At 46.1% G+C, this 6,262-nt stretch overlaps 1 pseudogene; it reads right to left on the reverse strand.

Annotated features, from left to right (window-relative positions):
* Positions 1 to 624: 624 nt before the first annotated feature.
* Positions 625 to 5,163, reverse strand: LOC118989928 (poly(rC)-binding protein 2-like; annotated as a pseudogene).
* Between the last annotated feature and the right edge of the window lie 1,099 nt (positions 5,164 to 6,262).

Raw genomic sequence — 6,262 nt, forward strand, 5'->3', positions numbered from 1 at the left:
TGCCCAAGCAACTGAGCCACAAACGCCAGGGCAGATTCATTTACCTTCTTATCTTGTGCTGACACTGGTTGAATGTCAATGTTAGTAGTTGACTGGCATAATGATCTGTTTTGGGGGAGTATTAGAGGCACCAATCCTAGAACTTGTTAGGTCAGTGTCAGATGGTCCAGCTTTTACTGTGTATAGGATTCATGAAATTCCCTGCGATGATACATTGTGTGACTTACTGACGCAGGGAGTGGCTCCTAAACCCCTGGACGGCGTCCCACGTGCTTCAGGTGGGCTTGAAATTCAGCGACAGAAAGTGTGGCATTCGGTCATGAACGACAGAAAACACTAACTAGCTTTAAAAAGCAGAAGTACAATTAAAGTAGAGTTGGAAACCACGTTTATCTTAAGTTTTGAGCAAGTCCTTCCAAGACCTCAAGTCAATTTAATTTTGTCTATATTTAATTAGCACAGTCCAGACCTATTTGATATAATTTTCAGAGTCATAGGAAAGTTATTTTACTTTACCAAATGATTATTTTGTAGAGTTCTGTTTCATAGGTGAACTGATAATCAGTTCGAATATCTTCTTAAAGTAGCCAAATCTCCCGCATATGAATTTTATTTGCTTAGTTATTCAATGTGGCATCCAGTTTCTATTCACAAAGAAAAAGCTCTAGTACATCTTTTAATTTTTCTGAAAAACTTCTGACATTATAGAGCTAAACTGAAATGTATTAATATTCCACTTTTAAATTTCCATCACAAACAGAAAAAAGACTTAGGAGCCAAATCCCCATCCTCCAAAACATAAAACCAACAGGGAGAAGCTTATAAAACTAAATATGGATCTCAGCATTAACAGCTGAACAGAGAAAGGAGTTAAAATGTTTTAATTTTTAAAAAGATTTTATTTAGTTTATTTTTAGAGAGAGAGGAAGGGAGGGAGAAAGAGAGGAAGAGAAACATCAAAGTGTGTTTGCCTCTTGCACACTCCCTACTGAGGACCTGGCCCGAAACCCAGGCAGGGAGGCCCAGGCAGGTACCCTGACTGGGAATTGAACTGGCGACCCCTTGGTTCTCAGGCTGCCATTCAATCCACTGAGCCACACCAGCCAGGGCAAAATGTTTTACTTTTTTATTTTATTTTATTTTTATTAATGATTTTTATTGTTGACACAATTACAGAAGTCCCCCATTCCTCCCACCCCCCCTCCATAAAACGCTTTAATTAAAAAATCACGAGTAGATGATAAGTGGACAGAAATTGAAACTTTAGAAACTGTTTAAAACCTGCCAACTGTTCAGAAACTACACAGATGGATTGTGGATGGTGGTGACCAGCAGAAAAGGATTGTGGATGAATCTGCATTGTTCTAGCTGTTCCCCATGCCCCCCGTCTGGAAGAAAGCCTGGCATTGACCAGATATGGAGCCCGGCTAATGCTGACAGCAGATCCAGGGATGGCAACCTGCCTGTCAGCAGATCCTTCCACTGGGTTCGCAATTTTGATCTGTGCCCAGACATCTGATGGATCTCTCTGATTTTGGTGACCTGACACCTGATTATGCAGCCAATCAAATCATTTGGAATGGTGAGCTCATGAGAAGTAGTCTGAGCAGATGCAGCCAAACTGATGCGACTCAAGAGTTGGAAAATTTTAGTCTGGGTAATAGCTAATAAGCTTAGTCATCAATGCATGTAAAAGCTATTGTTCCGGGAACTGAAGGTGTGACCCGCCCTGACTCCAGGACACCATGAGCAGTTTCACCTTTGTACGTCGGGAAGACTGCAAGCGATTAAGATGGTACCTGCGCTCCAGGGGGATTTGAGATGGTCTGTTAGGGTACATAACCTGCTCTCTTCTCAGATCACTGCCCATCTGAATAAAGTGCCTGTAAAGATTCAATCCCTGTCTCTGCTCATCGATTCTGCTAGTGACAGGCAGCATGAGTGCCAGCTTTTCTGCCTTCGTATTTTGGTGACTCCTTTCCAGGACAGACTTTGGGACTCTCCAGTAAGATTTGGCTGGGAGTCCCACTGGCTGCCCCGGACTAGGGGACCCTGGGGTGTGGATTTGGAGACTCCCTGGCAGCTGCCAAGTGATTTCACTCGGGGACTCCTCCGACTCTAGGTACCTCCCATCGTCTTCATTTTTTTGAATCACTATGCTTTCTGGCCCATGTTACAATCCCGGGTCATGACTTACTTACATCATCAGAAATTAAGGTGCCTTGTGGTTTACAGAGCTCTCTCTGGTAAAAAGTCATCTCCTGGTTTAATTAAGGTGTCATCTGGTTTTTGTGACATGACAGAGCTCTGTCTGATAGAAGGGGGCAAAAGCATCTACGTAGAGAAATGGCCCTTTGGGGTAAATTTTGGCTGATTGGTTGACCTATCCTGATAAGCCTACAACTGAAAAGAAAGTGGATTTTATTATAACACTGTTTGGCTTATGTACTATATAATCTAGACTCAGGAGAGCACTGGCTGCTGAATGGGTCTTTCGATTACTGTGTTACACTGCAATTAGAGTTGTTTTGTCAAAGATCAGGAAAGTGGGACAAAATGCCTTAACTAGAAATGTTCATGACTTTATATAATCAGGATGCAGGATTAAAAGGAAATAGATTAATGGTCCAGAGAAAAGGGACTTCGCCTGGGAAAGAAAGCAGAAGCTCAGAATAGAGAAACCAGGAAGATCTGGATATCATGGCTACTGTGAACATGGTCAGGGTTCCCACGGCCCCTCCAGCCCTGGGGGATCTACTAGGCTCAGGGAACTGGGAAAAGTGCTCCTGAACTGGTATTGCCATCTCAAACCATCAGGGAACAGAATTTGGTGAAGGACAAGCCCCTACCAGGGAGGGCAATGCCCTTTGTGAAGACTTCCAGTGGGAGTCGGGCCAGAGGGCTAGCCCACTGGATCTTATTGGGTGCACACTCTGTTTTCTACATCAGATCTATTAAACTGGAAAAACTCTGCAAGGACCAGAGTCTATCACTTTATAATGAATGAAGGAGTGCACTCAGGCTTTTGAGTCCCTGGAGGTGCACCTGGCTTCAGCACAGGCTTTGGGGCTTCCAAACCTACTAAAGCCCCTCAGTTATACAAGAAGGACATTGCCCTAGGAGTCCTTTTCTGCCTTCATATTTTGGTGACTCCTTTCTGGGACAGACTCACCCAGTGCTTAATGACATTCCGCAACCCATCTCATACTTGTTAAATAAATTAGATCACACTGTCCAGGGGTGACCAGCCTGCTTGAGAGCCGTGGCAGCCACCTGCAAGCTCTTACAGGATGCTGAAGATTTTCCCTGGGACAGCCTATCACCATTTATGCATCCCACCAAGTGTTAAGTCTGCAGGAGCAAAAGGGAAGTTTGTAGCTCACTGCTGGAAGAATGGGCAGGTGCCAAGTAATCCCAGTGTGTCCCCAGAATTATAAGTTAAAGCCTGCCTCCCTTCTCCAGGAGTCTGACTTGGCTGCACTAATACATGACTGTGCTGAAATAACTGATGAAGTGTATTCTAGCAGAATTGATTTATAGGACCATCCTTTAGAAGAAGCAGACTGGACTGTCTATGCAGATGGAAGCAGTTCTATGGACAAAGGAAGCAGAAAGGCTGGGTATGCAGTGCGACTTTTGAAGAAACAGTGGAGTCCAAGGCCTTGCTCCAGGAACCTCTGCTCAGAAAGCTGAACCGATCGCACTGACAATGGCACTGGAACTGCCCTAAGAAAGGGGGGAAATATGCACATCGACCCAAGGTAAGCTTTCCTGATTTCGCAGTCACATGGTTCCATCTGGAAGGGAAAAAGAAACCTGTTAACCTCCAATACGAAGGAGATTAAGCACATGCCTGGGTTGAGGGCCAGGTCCCCGGTGAGGGGCATGGGAGAGGCAACTGCGCATTGATGTTTCTCTCCCTCTTTCTCCCTCCCTTCCCCTCTCTCTAAAAATAAATAAAATGTTTTAAAGAAAAGAGATTAAACATACAGCAGAAATTTTAGAATTGTTAGAAAATGTTCAGGTACCTTTATAGGCGGCAGTTACACACTGCCCAGGGCCTGCGAAAGAGGACACTGAAGTGGCTAGAGGGAGCAGTCTGGCTGATCCAGCAGTGACAGAGGCTGCTAAAGGAGGGTTTATAATGCCTTCGGTACCTGTTCTGGACTTGTCACAATCTGACCCTGAGCATTTGACTGCAGACTTAGAGGAAGCTGGGAGCTGGGGTTTTGGTGAAGAAGGTGCTAATAGTGGATGGAGAAAGAATCGGAAAGGAGTTATATTGCTTCCTGAACACGTAGTAAGGCACGGGAGTGAAGCGCCCATACAGATTCAACCCCTGTCTCTGCTTACTGCTTCTGGTAGTGACAGGCTACACGAACGCTGGCTTACCCAGTTTCAAAATCCCACAGGCCTGAGTTGCCGGGCATCATGGGAAAATGAGATTGTTGCATTGCCAAGTGGTGCAGCTCGGTCAAACCTGGCTGTGGAGTGGCGTACTGTCCTTGAATGGTATAAGCTGACCCCTTGCAAAGATGACCGGAGAACTGGACAGTGTGGGCCAGTATGGGATGGTCATATCCTTTGGGGGGAAATTGGGAGAGAGTGTCCAGTGTGATCACTCAGACCTGTGCCACACACTCAGTGGGGGCTTGCGGAATGTCTTCAATAGACGGCCTGCTCAGCTGAGTTGGGGGGCATATCCCCCGCCACCTGGACCTGGGCCCCTGTGCTGCCTCGTATTTCCTTCATCATGCAACCCCCCTTCCCAATGAGAGAACCACGTGGACTAGCAGGGGACACCAGCTTCAGGGTGCCTGGGGGTCTCTTGGCAGCTGTGCTGTTGGTAATAGGACTATTGACGTCCTCTTCCATTTTGTCAATGACCATAGCAAAGGCTTTGAAAATGGCATTAGTGGGTCCAGCCAAAGTGACAGTTCCCTCAGGACAGTTCCCTTCTGAGATGCTGATACGTGAACCACTCTCCTCACACATCTTCTTAATGGATTTTCATTCTTTCTGATGGCACTGCCAAATTCCTTTCCATGCATAAGTAGCCAGATGGTGAGAGTGACGTTTATTTCACCTTCAATCACACCAGTGTCCATGTTGAGCAGTGTTCTGGGGAGCTGGACTTTGAGTGGTCAAGTCTTTGGTCACTGAGGAGGGCAGTGAAAGCCAAAAAACTGCAGGGGAAAAGGTGGGGTGGGGGAGAGGAACAATAGAGGTGGTAGAAAGATTAGGGCTCCCTGTTCCCCCCACCCTCTCCACTGCCATCTTCCCTAAGGTGGGGGGATGGGTGGGAGGGAGGGGAGGGGAGGAATAAAGCGGGGAGAGAAACAGGTGAGGGAGGGTGCGGGCTCCTGCCTCTGCTGGTCTGGGGTGCATATGAATTTTAGACTTTAAAAGTTCAGCACCCACAACTGATGATCACCTGTCAAAATGTTTCACTTTTCACAGTAAAGTTTTAAGATAAATTGTAGTCAATATTTGCTCCCTCAGAGGTTATCATAAAAGCTACAAAGAGGCCTGGCTGGTGTAGTTCAGTGGATTGAGTGCGGGCCTGCGAACCACACGATCGCGGTTTGATTCCCAGTCAGGGCACATGCCTGGGTTGCAGGCCAGTTCCCAGCAGGGGACTCATAAGAAGCAACCATACATTGATATTTCTCTCCTTCTCTCCTTCCCTTCCTCTCTAAAGACAAATAAATAAAATCTAAAAAAAAAAAGCTACAAAGAATGGCACAAGTGCTCATGACCTGTTATTTATTTGCAAAATAAAGGAGACTAAACATGAAGTCATTATTGTATTTGTACTTGGAAATTAGACATAATAAGTTAGAGAAAGCATGAGCTGTTAATGTGAGGTGTGTTCAAATAGGGCCTCTTGTTTATATTCCTCTGCTAAAGAGACAGGCAGGTTTGCAACTGATGACGTCTGCAAGGGGATATTTATCTGGTCCTTGCTCTTAGATCTACCTGCAGGACCCACCTTTACCTTTACAGCCAGACACCGCTCTCCACCTTCAGTTCTCATCAGAGCCTCTGCCTCCTCTGCCTCCTGGCCTCCTGGTCTCTGTACATCTTCAGAGTCAGGCTCCTCAAGCCTCAGGATCCCCACTTGTCATCTCCTTTCACAATCTGGGATCTCCCTCCCTCAGGCCCCACATTGGTTGGTCTGGGTATTTGGATGAACTCATCTCTGGCAGGAGGAAGGCAAGATCATGAGCCCTTCTAATCAGTCCCACAGGTCTGTGGACTG

The sequence above is a fragment of the Sturnira hondurensis genome, unplaced genomic scaffold (genome assembly GCF_014824575.4).
Source record: "Sturnira hondurensis isolate 20B ecotype Veracruz unplaced genomic scaffold, ASM1482457v3 Scaffold0006655, whole genome shotgun sequence".
Classification (NCBI taxonomy): Eukaryota; Metazoa; Chordata; class Mammalia; order Chiroptera; family Phyllostomidae; genus Sturnira; species Sturnira hondurensis.